The sequence below is a fragment of the Crocodylus siamensis genome, chromosome 9 (assembly GCF_052110815.1).
Source record: "Crocodylus siamensis isolate JL-2025a chromosome 9, ASM5211081v1, whole genome shotgun sequence".
NCBI lineage: Eukaryota > Metazoa > Chordata > Crocodylia > Crocodylidae > Crocodylus > Crocodylus siamensis.
This window is the reverse complement of record NC_143403.1, coordinates 67897794-67918215: the sequence shown is the minus strand read 5'-3', so window position 1 is coordinate 67918215 and position 20422 is coordinate 67897794. Positions and strand designations below refer to the sequence as shown.

Genomic DNA, 20422 nt, shown 5'->3' with positions numbered 1-20422 from the left:
GTGCATCACCGCGCGGGCGGTCAACGGCAGAGTCGAGAACGGACTGCAACTCCCCGGGCCTTACTCTTACGCATGCCATCCTACCCATTCACGCCGACTTTAGGTAGATCCCTGATGATCTACTTAGGTCCCTTCCGACCCTACATCTATGAACCTATGATCCGAGATCCCACCTCTTCCCCGTCAGGGGCTGTTTTGCTTTTTTGGCAGAGCCCCAGTTGTGGTCCCCTGCCTCCAGGCCACGTGCGGATGACCCTGCTCTTTCTGAAGCCAGTGCCGACGAGGCTGCCGCATTCGTTACCCAGTAGGATAATGACAGCGTGCGCTTCAGTCAACAGCAAATCCTCCCCAGGGAGATGGCCTCTGACCTTTCCTGAGCTAGGGGATAAAAGTAGATGGCCAGAGCTCAGACAGGCTGCACAGCCGAGTGAATAATTCCTGATGACGCCTTTCATCTCTTCGTTTGGGTTAGGAAACATCCGCGGGCCGAGGACAGTTTTTCAGAGCTTGTTTATCCCAATTATTTGAATTACATTTTTCATTACGTTTTGCTTGCACGCAACTCGTTCTCAACCACCCTGACCTTGACCCGCCCAGCGACTGGTCTCACGCAATGGGCCGAGCACGCAACAAGGAAGAGCCGGACTCTCAGGATCGAATCGTCGGGGAAGAAAGGGCAATGGGAAACGAGCGTCGACGCGCACGCGAAGCGTCCGCGCCCCATGAACCCGCGGGCCAGCTGAACCCAACAGCATGGACGTTGACGAGCGTGAGCAGGGGCACAAAGGCAGCCCGATGGAGCATGGCAACAACATATTTGCAGACTGCCCCACACACACGTACGTACACGCACTGGATCATTTTACCCCAAACACGTGCCCCAGAAGGATGTAAACAGCTGATTCAGTGCCCGGTTCTAACAAAAAAAAGGGACAACTCCAAATTTCTAAGAATGGGGCCCTTTGGACCTTAGTGAAGTACCTGCCCACCCCCTCTACCCAATATGGATTTCTTTTTCCCTTTGTTGTTTTAAGTGCAATTTTATTTTATTTTTTTTAGACGTCCCAATTGGGAAGAAACAGGAAAACCATAAAAAATACGAAGATAAATCTCCTTGCAACATATGTTTCCAACTAACTGGAAAAAGCTCCCAAACCAAGTCACTGTCCCGAGCCAAATTCACCGTGCTTGCGGCAGCGGTATAAATCTCAGACACCTGCGCTTGGAGGCTTTTGTCCCGACTGAACCCAGAGCTCAAAAGTTTTCAGCGCTGACCGAGGTATTTCACGCGGCCGATGGAAACGATCCCCTAGTGCCGCAGTCACAGGACGCTTCCCGCTCCTTTCAAACACAAGTGAACTGACATGAACCCATGCACTTAAATAGAGCTTGGCCGGTGTATTTATATAGATGCCAAATCCCAGGGATATCAATGACAATCTCTTCTTCAGTCAAACCCGATTACAGCGCTGGAGTCTCTCAACGCCCCGTGCACTCGCTGGGGCTTCGCCCTCACGATGAAGACGAGGGAGCCCTTGGCTTCACTCTGGGTGCCCTGCCCAACTGGGGTTTGCAATGCTGATGATAGAGGACACCCTCCAAAAAGGAAAAGCAAAGAGCAGGTCAATGACAGATTGACGGGATGGCTCACAGGACAGATTTGCTTGCCAGCATGCCTACAAAATGCAGAGGTTTCGGCGGGTTGAACACAAGAGGCGGACCAAGACAGCAGCCACATACTGCCCGGTATTACTTCAAGCGGTCTCAGTCCTGGTAACATCACAGACTGGCCCTGCGTGGAGTGGGGTTTACACCCCAATGGCAAAGTCTGCTACAGGCAACTGGGAGATTTCAGCTAGGTGGCTTTAAGGGAATGGCGAATAGATACCACGGGACAAGAAAATTAGAAGTCAGAACAGAACTCAAATAAAAGTTGCCTGCATCCCAGTCCTGATCACCATTAGGAACCAACAGATCCATGCACGGCCCCTCCAAAAGGGAAGATCTGCACTGGACGTGGACGGCTGTCCACGTTTCCACCCAGCTGCCCACGCCACCGCAGCACTTCAAAGGGGCAAGGGCCACTCCATGACACTCGCAAAAGCCCGTGCGAGATGCAGTAGCTGGTACTACCAGCTCCTGCGATTTTAGCCCAAGTTTCACAAGATGCAGGATTTTAAGAAAAGAGAAAAAGAAAAAAGAAAATGCCCCATTTCCTGGAGTGAAGCCATTCTGCGAGACTCCAGCTTCCGAGTGCAATTTAAGGATACTCCTAGCCCTCATAAATTTTGGGGTGGCAGCAACTCAGACACCACGAAAACGTGCCTGCAAAACTCAAGCGAACACCCCATATTTACTCTTCTCAAAGATCAGGAGTTAAGTCAGCACCACAACTGGAGGACGGAGGGCTTGAAGTTGGCAGGACTGTGTGATCTACCTAGCCGTGGCTCTCGGTTGAAACGTTAACCATGGCTGTAGATGCAAAACCAATAGAAAAAAAACAAAACCCCGCACACTTTGCTTTAAGGCTATTTTGAGGAGAAGCATTTGTAAGATCCCTCCCGGCGAAGTCAGACACAGTACAGGCTTTTGTCTACTCAAATTTCTACACTGAATTGATCACATGGGGGTTGGCCGCGCTGCTTAAGGCACTTGAGACTAGCAGTGTTGCCTGCCACTATAAGCCTGGCATGGCATGGTTTTTAATTGAGGCTGCACTGTCGAAATCCCTGCTGCAGCATGAAGCTCCCGTCATTGACATGATAATTAAACCCAAGAGAAATTGCCCGAAGTAGTAATGTCCTTGACTAGTACATCAGGAGGAGGAAACCCAAAGACACACACGAACATCTCCAGGGAGTATTGTTTTGTTACCAGACAGCTGATTAAGCTGGGTTTTAAAAAAAGACGACTAAAAAAAAATGAAAAAGAAAGAAATCAGGAAAGGTGGAAGGAAAAAACAAACAAACCACTAACCGCATTGCAGGGCAAAAGGAAAACGTTCTTGACACGGGAACCTGCCCAGCGCTGGAAGAGCGCTAGGGAAGTTCAATGCGGGCTTCACTCAGCATCTCTCCTCCTTGAGCCGAGATGGCTCAGCCAGCATGAGGCTGAGAAAGGACCGACCGAGAGGTCAGAGGAATAAATGTACCGACTTCAGGTGCGGCCGAAGGAGCCACCCCACCGGCTGATCTAGGGAATGGGGATACAGCCAACGCCAGCGTGCACCTGGAGGGGAAGCAGGGGGGGAAAACGCCATCCAAGAAGGCACCAATTACCACGGAGGCGATGGAGAAAGTTTGCTCAGCTATCCAAGGGTTCAGGAAGCTCTCTTCATTAGGCTAATTAGTTAAGTTGGCGGTAACCAACTCAGTTACTATGGCCACAGAGAGTGAACTGCAATTCTTTCTATGGCCTTTGCCATCCAAGGTCAGGGGTTGCTTCAAGCGTGTTGTACAGGAGAGGCAGCTCCGACATAAAGACCCAGCATTACCAGACAGGCACTTTTCAGACTGTTTTGCCTGAAAAAAGTCCTACCCCCCACCTGCTAGATGCAAATGTGATTTCACTTGTCAGAAAGACTCAGCAGATACCGAGCATAACATTTTACACGCGGCACCTAATGGCAAACAAATTAATTACCTACAGAGTCAGGGATCCAGGTTGTAGCTATATTCTTCTAGAGGAAAAAGGAATCAGGACTCATGGCAGAGGCGATATCTTCTAGTAGGCCCACTAGATTTTTGCAAAACAATTTGCAAATTAAATTTGCAATGAAAGAACTTTGTTTGTAAAAAAAAAATCTAGCTGCTCTACTAGAAGTTATCATTTCTACCACAAGTCCTGATTGCTTTTACCTACAAAGTCACACATGCAGAGGGGTAGCTGCACAAGAAATGACCTCTTCTGCTCTCTTAGATGGCCTTGAAGGCCACTGACAAATGGGATAGAGAGAGGGGAATCTGTTCCAGGGGCAGGCAATTATTTCAAGCGGGGGGGGGTGCTTACTGAGTTTTGGCAAGCCATCCAGGGCCGCATGACAAGCAGCCAGCCGGGGCAGATAAATATTAAAATTTTCTAAATTTTTTAGGGGCCCCAGGGCTGCATAGAATGGCCTGGCAGGCCACATTGGTCCACGGGCTGCATTTTGCCCACCCCTGGTCTATCTGCTGGGTTATCCATGACCCAAAAAAGGTAGAAACATGGCAAAATTAAGCAACCGCTCTGGAAGCCAAATGGACCCAGGCTTCCTGTCCAAGTGCTCAGGACCAAAAAGCACTTATCCCATTTCCATTCCCCCCACATACGACAGGGTTTTCTCTGTTATCCTTCCACAGTGGGGGAATTTTTAAGTGATCCCATTAAACAATGTTGATATGCCCTCCTTAGTCTCAAGCTAAGTGCAGCAAAGGGACTGCATTTTGCAAATAAGTGAACAAAATTTAAGACCAGGAGTGTGGTTTGTGGCACGCCATCTGCTTATGGTCAGCTGTAGTTTAGTTCCTTTGCCAGCTCTTGTCATTTCTCATAAGTGTACTGAAGAATCATAGTAGATCTCTACTAATATCATTTCTAAACCTGCTATAAAAAAAATCTTTCCTGCTAGGCGTGGGAGAGACCAGTGGAGAGGGGCAGGAGGGAGGAAAGAGAGAGAAAGCATGTGCGTGTTATAAAGATATGCTATTTAACAGAGATGCGGTATCACTATACAGGCAACTTCAATGAAAGCTCTTTAGAAGAGGCCACGTCTTCTCTTTTTCTGCTTGTACAGAAGGATTTGTACAGCAGAAACGCTCCCAGAATGCAACTGTAAGTGCAAGAGAAGTGGTAGAAGCAGAGGTGCAGATAGTCTCTCTGGGAGGGTTTCCTGCACTACAGTCCTGAGCTAATAAAAAGTTCAGAGCTCAGCAGACAAGCCATCCACTGTGCATGCACTGAGGGAGCCCGGACAGGAAACTCAAGCCATTAGCAGGGTGGAAGCTTCTCATTAATGCAACAGGGGCTTAATAAAAGACAAGAAATACTCCAAAGCAAGGATGGGCATCAAGAAGGCAAAGTGAACTGACCACAACCTCTCTGGGAACTGCAGTCACCCTAGCATTTTTTTTTTTTCCCTAAACTAGCAGAGAGATTTCCCACCCCAAGAAAGTCATCTTCAACTTGGGACTCGGGCACAAGATCAAGACAGGAGAACAATATAAACCCTGACAACCGTGCTTGAACTGAACCCTGGACTGAAATCATGGCTGGGCCAAAAAAATGGGAGCACCAGGCTGCACAGAGGGCTACCTCGCCTGCTGCACTGGACGTTTAAAGATGCCCCGTAGACTACGGGTCCATCTGAACAGTCTGTTGATGCAATTCAAGTGCCTCGTTTTGCTAAGCTCTGAAAAACCCTGCTGCCTAAACTTGGTTTTGTCTTTATGCAAGGTCTTGTCTACACATCAACTTATATTACTTGAAGGGTGCAGTCCAAGCTGGACAGTCCCCTGGCTAATAAAAGGGTCACTGCTATAGGAGTGTGAATACCAGCCTGGCTGCTCCCAGACTACTCGCTATCCAAATTAAGCCTGCACCTGGCGGTCTCCCACCGAAGAGGGGAAGTCATGCATCGTGACCTCTGCACGGCCAGTAAGCCAGAGTCACACACATAATGCGGTAGCTTTTACCTCCAGCCTGGCATCCGTATGATTATGAACACAGGGCACCACGGCAGCACTCCAGAGTTGAAATCTTCAGGTTATTTAAAAAAAAAAAAATTACACACACATATTTGGGTGTTCAGGGATTCCCTCTCCTTCCCTCCAAAGGAAAAAAAGTCAAAAACCCAATTTTCTTCCAAAAATAGTTCTGGTGAAAACTTTTGGACCAGCTCTAACTTGTCATTCAGACTTTTCCCTCTCTGTATTTGAGCTTCTGGGTCAATGAGCTAAGATTTTAAAGGCTAACGGACCATCTTGACGCTTGACACTGTGTTCTTTTTACAACAGCTTTTCAGTATCGCAGAGGCCCACAACCAGAGTTGGAGACAAAAAGCAGGGTGTCAACTGAAGAGGAGGTGCACCAAACCCAGGGGCACAGGCTTGTGCTCACCCCGAATATCGGGCACACGTTTCTGCTCTACTTCTCTTAGAAGATTAATGTGATGCAACGGGTTTTCCTCTGAGCAGCCGCCTTAATTAATTGATTGCTTAATACAGATTTCACTCCGAGGCATCTAACAACCCTCCGAGCTCCTGCCGCAGGACACCATGCAATACAGAGAAGAGAGTGGTCGGATTGCAGAACAAGTTCTTCCAATTTTGCAATGCGTGCAGTCAACAGCCTATGAGAGACCACAAGAGGAGGCCACCGCGGTTAGTCTTTTCCACTGCCCCGAGAGCACCAGCTGAAATCTGTGATGAGAAGGCCCTGATCCTGTTCTCATGCCACTTCCTCACCGATGCCAATGGATTTATGCTAGTGTAAAAGCAGTATCTCCCTCTTCCGCACCAGTTCCTAAACTAAATGATCTCTCTGGGCCTGTCTCTATTAGGACTTTTTTAAACTTGGAGGTTATATCTTGAAGAACCCTATCCCTTTGGGATATGCACTGTGGAATAACTTTGTAAGACTCAGAGATGCAAAGGTCTTCCATAGAAACGCACCTTTTCTCCAAACCCAGCTGGAGGTGCATTTCTTACCTTATGAATCAGAAGTCTTATTAGTGATGGCAACACATGCAGGAGACATACGCTCGGTGGAAAACTACTCCCTCCACCCGAGGAGGGATCTACAGTCAATGCTTTTATTCTTACACCAGAATCCTTTGGCAGTTCAAGCTCTCTGCTCTCCAGGTGGAAAGCATCATTTCGGGGTAGATGTCACCGAAACAACTATAAGGCCACGACCGATGAACAGGGTTGGGCTGTGCATGCACACATTTAGAAGGGCGGCGTTTCTCTCCATCGGTGGGTTTCTTTGCCATTCCCTCCATCATAAAGCAAAACCAGCCCGTGTGCCGCAGTCACGCGATTGCGCGCGGCCACATTTTGGACCACAACCATAGCGTTTGCTTATAGGGGTCTCCAAACAAAGCATTTTGAGAACTTCAGGAAAAGGACCAACTTCAGGCACTTCCCCAGAAAGGGGGGGGGGAATAAAAGAGGAGGGCTAATGAAAGAAAAACTAACTCCTTGAGATTTCCAATCAAACACCACCACTAGGATGACTGGCTCAAAAAAAATAAAAGCCACACTTCTTTTGGTAAGGCACGGGAGGGAGGTTTAATGGATGCAGTGCCAAAAGCCCCGTAGCCCCAGCATAAAAGCTTCCACTGACTCACAGCACAATAAAAATCAAAGCTTTAGTTGCTTGGTGCGAGCAAGCGGCAGAAGCTGCAGACACAGAGCGTGCCAGCAAAGCCCGCTTGCCCTGAGACCCAGCTGCCGGAGTCCTCCCTTCCCCTCCAGTTGCTAAGCTCAGTTGCAAAGCAACCCTGCTGCCTTTTGCCAAATCACCGACTTGGATCTCAAGGCACAAATCAAGTCGATCTCCAGAGCGGGCCTGGTGCTGAATCCTTAGCAATACAGAAAGGCCCCCCCACACCCAAAAAAAAAAAAAAAAGACGGCCAGAAACCCAACAGCTTTGGCAGAGCAAAGCCAGACAGGCATGCAGCTGTGTACCCAGGGCCTGAAAAAGCCAACAGTCACCACCCTACTGGGAACGCGACAGGAGCTGCAGCCAATTCATCCACCACCAAACAGGAGGTTTTTTTAAAACTAAACCTAACCAAAACTGGAGAAAAAAAAAAGAAGAAGAATCAAAATATATATTATCTTTTTATTGCTCATTATTATATATATGGGCAAGTCCACCTTTTTTCAGGATAAGGTGTAACTTTTCCCAAATGCCAGTATACCTATTTCTGCAGCAGCGACTTTGCTGCTTCCCAAAGCTGCTGTTACCATCTTCATTGCTGTGTTTAGGGATTTAAAACATTTAAAAAAAAAAAAAAAAAAGCATCAAGGAGGTTGCAGGGAATTGGGAACTCAACAAGCCGGCTGTGAGGATGCAGCTCATGTACTGCTGAGTCAAAACAAGTTTGCAGACCTCAAGGCTGGGGGGGAGCAGACTGGTGACCTAGAAATAAAGCCAAGAGTCTATATGGGTCCTGCTTCTTTATGAGGGTAGTGGTAGAAGGCAAAAAACAAAGAAACAAAAAATAAAACAACTCCAACCTAACCAGCTCCAAAAGGTGGAGCTTGAGCAGTTTATGCCAAAGACAAGATTGCAGAACTGGCATCAGAGTCCAGCCCCCTGCACCTGCAAACTACTAATTGATGCTTTTGGACAATGCGAACACCCATTTAGGCCCCCTCCTGCTCAGGTACGAGCAAAACACCCTATTAAAAACACTACAAAAGGTGCCAGAGCTAAAGGACGGGAGTGAGCCAAAGCGATCAGCAATGTCTTGGAGCAATGTCTTGACGGCCTGAAATACAGAAGTGTCTTCCAGACCTGCAGTCCTACACAATTCAAAACCCCTCAAAGCTAGAAGTAGTCTCATGCCAGAGACAGAAATGCCCTCTCCTGGCAGGGTGTCATTTAGGAGCGCTGTCCCAAAGTAACCAGTCACCTATGGCAACTTCCTGAGACCGTGCTGCCACACCAAAACAGACCACTAGCCACGTGCCCGGTGCCTACAGATCAATGCCTCCCCGGAGGGCAGGAGTTGGGCTCCATAAAACCAGACATTTACAACCTCATGTCAAAAGAAAGGAAGAGGGAGGCACAAGCTCGCACAAGTCCATGAGTAAAGCCTTAGCTGGAGCTGTGACGCAACCACTAACGTACCAGCCAGATGCTGTGACCCATAAACCATGTGCTAACCTGCAGCGGCAAGGCACTGGGAGGGGCCGCTAGGAGGGAAATATTCTGGAAGATTAAAAGCAGCCAGATACGGTGAGCAAGCTAAAGAGCAAGACCGAGCAAGCAACAAACCTACTCCCATGATGGGACCCCCCCCAGTTACAGTTTTATAGGGCTAAAAAGCAAAGGGCTTCTACTGTTCCCAACAGCCCAGCCTGATAGACACGGAGGATGTGGGCATGGCTGTGGGGGTGGAAGTGTGTGTATATGGTAAGGGGTGGGAGAGTGTGTGTGGGTGTGTGGATTATGGTAGGGGGTGAGACTGTGTGCGTGTGGGGGCTGTGAAAGGGTGTGGGTATGATGGGAAGTTGGGAGCCAGCCCCCTGCATCCTGTCCTGGCTGCAGCACGCAGTTCCCAGCTGCAAGTCCAGAAACCACATGGGGCGGCACAGGGCCAGCCCGGCACAACGCAAAGTCCTGCACTGAGGAGGGAACAATCCCATGCACCGGTGCAGGCTGGGGGCTGGCCGGCTGGGCAGCAGCTCTGCAGAAAAGGCCCTGGGGGTGACAGTGGACAATAAGCTGAATATGAGCCAGCAGTGTGCCCTTGTTGCCAAGAAGGCTAACGGCATCCTGGCCCGCATTGGTAGGAGCGTTGCCAACACATGAAAAGAACTGAATCTTCCCCTCTATTCAGCGCTGGGCAGGCCACATCCACAGTACTGTGGCTGCACCAGTGCTGTGAACTGCAGTATTGGCTTCACCAGTTTTGGGCCCCCCACGACAGAAAGGATGCGGACAACTGGAGAGAGTTCAGCAGAGAGCAATGAAAATGGTTGGGCGGCAGGGCTAAGGGACATGACTTCTGAGGAGAGGCTGAGGGAACTGGGCTTATTTAGTCTGGAGAAGAGAAGACTGGCAAGGATTTAACATCAGCCTTCAACTGACTGAAGGGTGGTGGCAAAGAGGATGGAGCTGGGCTGTTCTCAGTGGGGGCAGATGACAGGACAAGGAGCAATGGGCTCAAGCTGCAACAAGGGAAGTTGAGGTTCGATAGTAGGAAGTTTTCCTCGCCAAGAGGGCAGTAAAGTACTGGAACGGATTATGTAGAGAGGTGGTGGGATCGCCATCCTTGGAGGTTTGCAAGACTTGGCTAGACAAAGCCGTGGCCAGGGTGATCTATTTGGGGCTGGTCCTGCTTTGAGCTGAGGTTGGACTAGATGTGACCTCCCGAGGTCCGTTCCAACCTGAATTTTCTACAATTCTAGGGCGGTTCCGGCTGCAAGGCCAGGACCTGCACAGCACAGGATGGAGCCGGCCTGGCCTGGCCTCCCTGCGCCACACCATGTGGGTCCCAGCCACGGAGCAGGGAACCGTATGCTGCCAGGAGGGGATGGGACAGAACAGGCCAGCTCCATGGCGCACCACGTGGTTCCCAGCTGCAAGGCCAGGACTTGCACGGAGCCAGCCCATCCTGTCCCAGCAGCATGCGACTCCCCGCCGCGTGGCCAAGGCCCATGCAGCTCTGCACAGAGCCGGCCCGGCCCAGCCCGGCCCATCCCCTCCTGGCAGCTCGCAGTCCCCGGCAGCGTGGCCAGGACCCGTGCAGCATGGCAGGGAGCCGGCATGGCCCGGCCCAGTGGCGCGCTAGGGCAGTGGTCTCCAAAGCAGGGTGCATGCATGAAGACCCATTGTGGTGCGGGAAGAAAATATTAGAACTTCTATTTATATTTATATAAATATACATATATTGGGGGAGGCGTACTCAAAAATTTTTTACTGATAGGGGTGCACGATCAAAAAAGTTTGGAGACCGCTGCACCAGGGTACCAGAACTGCAGGAAGTCCTGCACCATCGAGCTGGGCCAGCTCCGTGCCTCCACGCGGTGCTCCTGAATCTCGCGCTGGGACCAGCACGTGGAGGCACAGACCCAGTCCCGTAAACCCCACAGAGTGGAGTTTCCCCCCTGCCCATTCTTACCTGAATTTCAACTCTCAGACAAAATCAGATCTGGCCCACAGGCTGTATTCTGCCCACCCCTGATATATACTCTTCTGGGAACAAGTGGGCTCAAATGCCTCACCTCTGTGTCTGCCCCAGGGGCAAGGCAGATTCCTTGACCTCTCTTCATCCAACATAAATGCAGCAGCCAGCACACAAAAAGCACAATCCTACTGAAAAAAAGCCACTCCACTGGGCACACACTTCTTCCTTTCTCTAGGAAAGAGAGTTACAGAGAAAGCAGCACAGCAGAAGTTTGCAGTGTAGCTTGATGCACTCCTGGGAAAGGTTCAGGCGTTGCAATAATAAGCAGAGCGTGGAAACCTCTCTAGAATAGGATACTCGGGGATTATAGATCCCAAATCGTAAGACAGGCATGCATGACACTCAAGGGCTGCTCCGGCTCCTGTCCAGGCCACTATGCTCCGAGCATGCATAGCTCACGTGCTCAGCACTAGGGACACGTACAGACCGCAGCCTCCCAAACCGCCCGACACCCCAACACCCCATGGAAACCTGAGCCCAAAGTCAGCGTTAGGAGGCCACTGCAAATGCCGACTAAAGAGGTGGTGTACTGCTCCGCCAGGGAAACGGCTCTAAAGAAAGGCCACACAAAATGCTATTATGTAAATAATTCTCTCACAATGAGAGGATAAACCAAGGCCGCTGGGTTAGTTATTAACTCGAAAGCCAGCACCACAGAAAGGAAATCCTGCCTGCTCGCCCTCCCTTGACGTGTGTACCCACGCAGCACTGCAGATGGGCCCGTGGCCATCGCAGACAATACCAGCAGTATCCTCGGCCTCCCCGGGAGCTGGCACTCCCCCCTTGGAGCGCTTCCCGCGCAAGGAAGCTTGCCGGCCCGCCAGGATGTCTCCTCCTAGCAGCGTCCAGCCCCGCTGGCTGAGAAAGTGGCCGTCACAGCCATCGCCAGCGCTTTCCTCCACCTCTTGGTTTCATTCGCCTTGCATCCTCCTCGGAGATCCTGCGAGGTGCAGACCCAGAGCCCCGCAGAATATCCCTCCCCACCCAGCCAGACCCCTCCCTCGTCTCCCACTCCTCCGTCAAAACGGTATCAGCCCCAGGACCCAGGATGGGGCTGAAAATGGACCGCTAAGGTCCTTAGGAGCCCTAGCTCTCAGCTCCCCAGCGCTCCAAGCCATGGGTCCACCTCTGCCCTCGGGCCCTTCCTTGGAAGGGGCTACACCACTACTCCTTTCTGCCCCGGCGTACCCACTCTTCAGCATGTCAAATCAATGCCTTTACGCTTCTGCCTTCAAGGCCTCTCGCACAGCATCATCGCCCTCCGTGACTCAGTCTCCCCTGCAGCCCACCATCCTGGCATCCTTCACCCTCGAGCCCGAGCTCTTCTCCTCCTCCCCGCTTAGCATCTCCACACCTGCTACCATAATCGCTTCCAAAAAAAGGCTCACGTGCTCGGCTTTGCTATTCGCGCCGGCTAAAAACCTGAGTCGCTGCTTTGCGCCTCACAAGAAGCACCGCCGCACCACCTGCCCACCCCCGGAGCACAGACGCCGTCTCCCACTCTTGGCACAAAAAGCCCCTCTCCTTGGATCTGCCAGACTGCAGCACGCACCTTGGCTCCCCTCTACTCTCAACACCTGCCCGTTCGCCGCCATGGGCGCGAGACGCCCCTCCTGCCGTCCAGAACAACCTCCTCCTTTCCATGTCATCGCCGGGCTCAGCTTTTCCCCTCCGTGCCTACCTCCCGCAGACCATGACTGAACGCTGCACGGTTGTCATACAATTTTAATGTTTGTCAGTGAGTCAGGCACAGACTGTTTGCTGCCTACAAGCTTTTAGTGCCGGGAAGCCTTCCTGGGATGCGGCCCGCATTTCTCAAAAGTCCCACAGTTGCATTCGCTCTATGGGACTTCAATGGGACCAGCGTTAAGACCGCGTCTTTTCTAGGTGTTGCACAGAGTCTCTTTCTGTTAGCAAGCCCTCCTCTCCTCCCCGCAAAAAGCCAGCTCTTCTTAAATAAACACTATGGGCTCTGTGATAAGAGGAGAAAAAAAAAAATCTTTTGGCTGACTAAAGAGCAATACAAATTCAAATCCAAGCGTAAGCTGATATTGCCTGTAATTTGTTCCAGAGCCAAGAAAACACAGGCCGGGGAGGAGGGGTGCGGGGGACGGGAATGGAAGGCATTAAACAACAACTGATGGACTCAGCGACTCTTGGAAACTTCAGCGTTCTCATTTAAGTTATTATTTTTTAAAATAACCTTCAGTTTCACGGCCCATAAAGTTAATTTGCAGTTCACAGCCCTCCTCTGTAACTAGACAAAGCCGCTTCCCTTTACATTAGTTAATGTTTGTTCAGCGTTCTGAGCTGGAAAGGACTCTGGAGAGCTGAATATTAGCATCATCTTCAGTATCCCCCCAGGCACATAACTGGCATGGGCTGCGGCACAGACTCTCCCCTCCCTCCTCCCTCAAACCCCAGCCCTCGCTGCACCCTGGCACTCTAGCACCATGGCAGCTGCAGCTGCCCCCTGCATCTTTACAGGTGACAGCACCCCCATCGTGCCTCCCCGTGCCCAGATCCACGTGCCAGACTCACGGGTTCCAGCAGGAGCAGAGTTGTGCCCAGCCCCAAGACCCAGGCACTGTCCCTTGCAACTGCTGGAGCAGATGCAGCCCCTCTCCAGGTCCCCTTCTGCTCACATCACCTCTTCCACGAAATACAGCCTTTCCTGCAAACACCCACCCTTTTCTGGCAGGCCCCTTTCATCCTTCACATGCCCTGCTCTCCTTTTCACTCACCTTCATTAACCCATTTACATCATATTCCTGGTCTATCCGATTTGGAGCCACAGGACAGAGACCTTATCACCGGCACCTCCAGAGAGTCCTTTGAGCATTACCATACACCATAATCTGCTGCCGCCACTGAGCGCTTCATATATTTGGGCACGCAGAAAGGGACTTTCTTCATCACCTCTGGTTCAGACTCGGTGATGGGATTGCTCAAATCCGAGCGACTCGGAAAGCATCAGCAGCTCAACACGCAGGCGATGGGGCATTTTTGGACATTGCTTCCAGTTCTGTTAGAGCCACTGAAGCATCCGGATACCGTTCCTCCAAGGTTAAACCTCCCAGGTAAGAACAAACACAGGTCTACCGTTCCTACAAGCACCGTTACATGAGAACATTATTCATAATCTGTCTCAGGATACGCTGCCCTGGATCTCTAGCCTCAATTCCTGCTGTGCCGATCCCACAGCACATGCCTCTGAGATCTTGGCAGACGCATGCACATCCCAGAAGAGAGTTAGCACTGCACCAGACGCAGCAACGATCTCTTACACTGAAGAGACGTAACACTCCCCAGGGAAACCACAAGCTACTAAGAAAGTCCTGCCTTGGCCTTTACTTGGAAATAATGCATTTCATGTAGCCTCTGGTTTTTCTGAATGCAATAATTTGGTTGAAGTGACAGCACTGGGCTAGGTCCACCCCATGCTGAGGACAGGTCCTCTGGAATTCAGGCTGCTTTTAAGCCTCTGGGATCAGGCATCCGAAGCCACTAATCCTTGCTGAGAATTTACCTACTTAGCCCCCCGGGCCACCTAAAAAATATAGGGATCTCATCACCTCCCTCTTCACCCCGCCCCTCCAGCACATTGTAAAGGTTAGGCATTAGCTTGCAAAGTACCCTCCACAGGTAAGCCCAGAGATAAGGGCCAAGTGCTCTTTGCTTTAATCAACCTTTTCATACAACCGGCTGAGAAGCAAATGCTCCTTCAGCTCCGCGGTGTTGCCTTGTCAGCCCTAATTAACAGTAGGTGGTCAAAAAGGAAGTGTTATGCAGTCCTGGAGGAGACAAATTATTTACACACCCAACACAAAACCCAGGCGTGCCCTCCTCGGCGGGACTGCCTGTGTGCAAAGGATGCTGCCAGTCCACCCACAGGTCACTGCAATCTCACTAGGAATTGCACCGTGATCTTGCAAGACCAAAGTCGTGAACTTTCCTCTCCGGGACGTCACCCTGGAGGTTTGCAGGCACAACTCCAGAGCAGGACACTCGCCGTCAGAGGAGCGGCTTTTTGGACCCGGGCAGCGCCCTGGCCTGCGTGCCTTGGGCACAAGCGTGGAGAGAAATGGGTCCTTGGAATGACAGGTCCAAAGGGTGACCCTGCAACCGACTGGCCAAGCCCTCCCCGAGTTCAGACTCAACCCCAGCCACCAGCAACCGAAAGATGTTGCCAGCTGACGGCTGCGCGGTGTTTTTCACAACAGGATCTGGGCTGAAACTGTGAACTCGTTTCACACCAGCCACCAATCACCTCCCTGGCACTCTCGGGCACGAAGCCAAGAGTATCCTCCCACCGCGCCGAACAGGAACGGCTGGGTGTAGGCGGCCCTTCTCTTCTACCCATTGTGATGCATGCCACAGAAACAATCCAGCGAGCCCGGAGCGGTTTTATGGCACGGTACGACGCAGGGACACGCAGTCAAGGGACAGATGCAACCGGGGTGAGCCAGCAGATCAGATCGAGGACCCACAGCGCTTTTCCTCCCCCTCCACACCTCATCATCTGCCCTGGCTCCCTGGTTTCTTCTTTTCCCTACCCCCTCCCTGAAACCATGCACCCTGCTTTGAATTTACTTACTCGCAGTAATCCAAACAAATCAGTTGTCATCACCGCACAAAAAGTTTCCAATCTAATGCGGTCACGTTCTGCACTGCTCTCTACGATCTAAAAAAAAATAAATAAAAAAAAAAAAAATGCCTGGCAAATATAACTACCTACAGCAACCCCCGTGCAAGGCAGGCTTGAACTGTGCAGCAGGCTCGGTACAGCTCAAGCAGCCGACCCCAAATTACTGAGCAATACAATCTGCAGGACAAACCTCAGTAAAACCCAGGTTCGCCGAGGTCATCGGGAGTTTTGGAACGGGCCGGCTGGATTCGCACGTTCACCTCCCAGACTCTTGCTCGGGAATTAGTACTGATAAAGACAATGAGGCGCTCTCCTCTTCAAAGTGCATTACAGAAGCCGGAGTGGCGGCCAGACGTATTCCCACCCACACATCCAAATCGTAAGCTAAACGTAAACGGTAACCTTCCTCCAGCCCTGGCATGCCCTGGAGTTGCAGCTGCACCTCCCCAAGATTTATCAAGGCTACTGAACGATCGAGGTTACGGATAATCAGAAGCAGACCGCAAAACTTGAAACGTTTGGCGTGCCGGGCTTTGACACGCTAGCTCGGATTTGCTGAAGCAGAGGTCATGGAAAAGTTCAGACGATAACTGCACCTCCACAGAAAAAATGCGGTTCGAGGAAACAGCAGCAAGACACGAATCACCTAAAGCATCAGCTTGCTCCTCTCATCCGAATTTTTTTACCTGACCCTCGCACAAAGTTCAGAGACCAGCTCCAGCCTTCGGCACGGACCGAACCAGTTGCAACCTTACGGCCGCGTGCCCTGGGTACCGGCACCGCAGAGGCGGGGATGGATTTGGTGGGTCCACCCGTAGCACGCAGGCCCAGGCGGAAGAAGGTGGCACCGAGGCCATCCGCTTTCACGGCTGCTGTCCACCTGGCCGGCGCCCACGTGGCAAAGCAGACGGCTTCACCGGCCTCGGAGGGCGAGGAAGAGCGCGGTCGGGGAAAGGACGAGGATGCTGATAAACAGTGAGAACTGATTTAAGAAAGAAAAAAAAAAAAGCAATCACACTCCCGAGCCTGCAGCTGGAGAGAGCAAGGGACACTTGTTGCCTGCAGACACCACCCGCCCTGCCCTGTTTACCCAACATAAATATTGACACATCCGCCCCTCGGCTCAGCATTTAGGGGAAACGCGCTCGTGGCTCTTATCTCCGCGCACGGGGGACCGGCCTGGCGGGGGCTGCCTGCTGCTCTCTGCCACACGCCTCGCATTTGAAGCCATCGCTGAGAAACTTTATTAGGCCTCCACTGCCTACACGGCTCTGAGCCGATGGGATCTCGAGCCAGGAGCTCTCAAACGGACACAACGAGACACGGGGGGGGGGGTGGAAAATGCATGCAACGGTGGGAATACAGCAGAGCTAGACACCCAGGAGGCACCGGCAAGCATGCCCAAAGAAGCGGTGCTTCCTGCCCCTCCCCTGCCGGTCTCAAAGTCATGTCGATAGCTGTAAAAATAAACAAATAAATAAATAAATCAAATCCAGTCCTCGCTCGGATCCAGGAACTGCTGTTCCCAGAAAGCCTGTCACATGCAGCCATTTGGAAGAGAGGGATGTGGGTGGAAGGGGAGGGGAGGCACCGGAGTGACCCCGGCTCCCAAGGGGGGACTGCAGAGGAAACGATTTACAAAAGCAACTTTGTGACCCGGGAGAGGAAGCGTCGGGGTCCCTCGGAAGAAGAAAGTTTCTTCGTTCGGAGCAACTCGCAACCACGACGGCGAGGGCGGCGTGCCGGCGGCTCCATCACGGGCACCCCTGCCCACCGCGGCCAGGAGGGCCGTGCCAGGCGCCCGAGCCCCCCAGGAAGGGCGGGTGCGCTTCCCCCCTCTCTGGCTCCATCCTCGCCGCCAAACGCTGCCTTCTCACCCGGTGCCTCTAGGATGCTGCGTGGACACGCGTTGCAAAACCTCCGGTGTGGCCCTCCCCGGCGCGGTGGACCAGCCAAGGCTAAGACACGTTCCCCGGGCCTCCCCCGCCCCGCTCAGCCTCCCCCGCTCGCGGCGACGCACGGGGGGGAGCGGGCAAAACACGGCCCTGAAGCGGAGGGCGGCCGGGAGGGACGGGGCGACCCCCGGCCTCCGGATCAGCACAACCCCGCCCGAGCCGGCGCGGGCGGCGAAGCCCCGTCTAGACGAGGCGGGCAGACGGGGTGTCTGCCCGCCCGTGACGCGGGGGCTTCGGGGAGCCGCGGCCGCGGGGCGCGAGGATCGCCCCCGCCGCCCCGCACACGCACAGCGACACGGCCGCGCTCAGCCGCGCCGCAGCCAGCCTTTCCCCCCTTGCAGCAACTTCACGCGCCCGCGGCCCCCCCAGAAGGGCGGGGGGTGAAGCCCAGCCTGCCCCCCGCTTTCACCTGGTCTCGCCTTCCCCATCGCCTCCCGCGGGCAGCGCCCCGCTCCGCGCGCGGGGGCAGCGGCCCGTGTTTGTAATCCGCAGCCGGGGCCGCCTCCCCCCGGCCAGGGGCAAGCGCGCTCCTCCTCCGCCGCCCAGCTCCGCTCCGCTGCGCTCGCGGCCGCGCCGCGCCGGGCCGGGCCGGGCCGGGGGCGGGGGGAGGAGGAGGAGCGCGGAGATTGATCGCCGCGATCCCGCCGCTTCCCAGCAGCGGCTCCTGCGAGCGCCCGGCGCGGCCGGCTCTTAAAGGGGCCTCTGCAGGCGCTGCCCGCCGCATCGCCGGCGGCGCCCGTGCACGCTGCGGCCCGGGGTGCACGCCCGTCGCACGCTGCGGCCCCGGGTGCACGACGGCATGAGCAGCACGTCCCAGAAAGCCAGTGGGCGCGCAGGCCGGCGCAGCGTGCTTGGGAAGCGGGGCCTGGTGCTGTCGCAGGGCTCCCCGCGCTTTGCAGACGGCCGGCCTGGCTCGAAGCCGCGCTCCGGACTTCGGAGCGGCGTCCGCCACCTCCAGGGCTCTCCTGGCCCGGGCAGAGCGCGCCTCCGGGCCTAGCTCCCACGTCCGGGTGTTTGAAGGGGATGGGGCCTACGCTTGTGCCCGTCCTGCCAGGCCCAGGGGCAACCCCGCCAGCTCCCCAACACGCCCCGCAGCTGTCCTGGACACCCAGGTTCCTCGCAGCCAAGAGGGAGCGGTTGCGAGATGCCCACCTCAAACTCTGCTGCTGATCTGCAAGGAGGTTCTCAGAGCGGGCTGGCAGGGTTTTGCTTTTCCTCTTTGGTCGTTTCCTTTCTGAAGACGCAAAACCTTTATGCCGAAGCACGCGCCGCAGCTTCTGCCAGGCAAGGGGGGCGCCTCGGAAGGGGCGTTTGCGGCAATGGTGTTTGTGTTGCTTTCGAGTTCTTCCACGCACGCCCCCGTCAGCTGGCGCCGGATCAGTTTACAACCCTTCCGCACGTCTGCACGGGGAGCCGAGACGCCTAAAATCACGGTGGGCCAAAATAAATCGAGAGAGCCGGTCACCCCTCTGTTTAACTAACCGAGTTGCAGAATTTGGCATGAACATTGAGAGACCCCCGGTAAATTCAAAGGTATTGTCACAGGATGCAAACACCGGAGGAGGAAATCCTTGGGCACCCAAAACCCCAGATAAAAGCAAAGGAAGCTGCAAGGTCCTAGGTCCTTGCACAGAATAGGAGGGGCTGGAGTGTCTCCCTATAACCAATTAAAGTTTGTAATTAAAGAAACACAATTTAACACAACTTAAAGTGTTCTGTGCAAGGCACTGGGACCCAAGGGGCTGGAGTTTCTCCTGGTAACACAGTTTAAGCTAGCAATTAAAGAATTTTATTTGCAAAAATCTTGTTGGCCTGATAAAAGATATCGTCTCTACTGCTAGTCCTGAGTCCCTGTAACACAGGCATTAATCTCCAACTTCTGTCTTTTTTTTTTTTTTATGTCTCTACCCTATGCTCTTCCTTGTTTGTGATCCCCCAATGCTACAGTCCACCTGGATTTCATGGCAGGAGCCAGGCTCACCTCTTCGTTGACGCTGCCTGGGCAGAGATCCTGAGTCAGGCTCTCTCATTGGTATAAAGTGGTGTCACTCCCTTGGGAGTGCAGCAGACGCTGCCCTTCGAGGGGCCAAGGTGTCGACACGATGCATATTCAGCAGCAGCAATTTGATTTCGGCAAAGGCGCAGGAAAGGGAGGGGGAATGTGTTTCTCTCTTTTAGCTCTGCCTCTCTCTGGCTGCAGGAATGAACATGCCGGTGCCGGTAAGATGAGCTGCAACCTGCTTGCAGCGTTCCTGGCCCTGCTCACCCAGGCTACCGCTGGATACAAGTTGTATCATTACTTTCCACCCCTTGGGTTCAGTCTCCTCCAGTCATCTGACTTCTCTTTTAAGGATTAGACAAGGTTTTGACTGAAAGGGCCTCTGCAGAGTCCACCCCTAAGTCAGAAGCAGCATGGAAAGGAGCAGCTAGTCATAGGATTGGGCTGAGATTTAGACCCACGCTCCATTCAAGGGAGAGTTAGATAGGAAAGTGCCACAATGGGGAAGCTCTGCTGTTCAAGAGTTTGCATAATCTTGGGACAGGGCTGAAGCTGCAACTGCAACACAGGCTAGAAAACCGGCTCATCGCAGACCTCACAACTCAACGGGGTCTTTCCTCTCATTCAGGTGGGTGCTTCGCTGGAAGCATCCTGCAAGCTGCTTGCCTTTCTCCGATAGTGAAATCCAGGTGCAAGTGTCACGGCTGCAATGACATGTCCACAAGCACCACAGGTCAGGACCCGCTGTTCTCAGTCACACCAGCTCAGATCTGGCCACGCACATGTGTGTGCAAAGGCCTTCCCCTCATCTCAAGCCACAACCCCTCTCACAGTGCATTAAATTGGACAGCCCCAGCACACCTTGGGTGCTTCCTGAGGTCTAATACCTATGCGCTGGCCTGGCAGAATTAATATTCTGTGA

The 20422-nt window shown here is 53.1% G+C and overlaps 1 protein-coding gene across 25 annotated transcripts in view; it reads right to left on the bottom strand.

Moving 5' to 3' along the window:
- Positions 1–19256, bottom strand: part of NCOR2 (nuclear receptor corepressor 2) — a 335757-nt gene extending 316501 nt beyond the window's left edge. For 17 of the 25 annotated variants that reach the window (XM_090062093.1, XM_090062092.1, XM_090062105.1 and 14 more), the window contains exon 1: positions 17911–19256. The gene's annotated coding sequence lies outside the window, so the exon portion shown is untranslated. The remainder of the gene's footprint in view (positions 1–17910) is intronic. The other 8 variants (XM_090062106.1, XM_090062116.1, XM_090062112.1 and 5 more) reach the window with 3 other exon arrangements.
- Positions 19257–20422: the final 1166 nt, after the last annotated feature.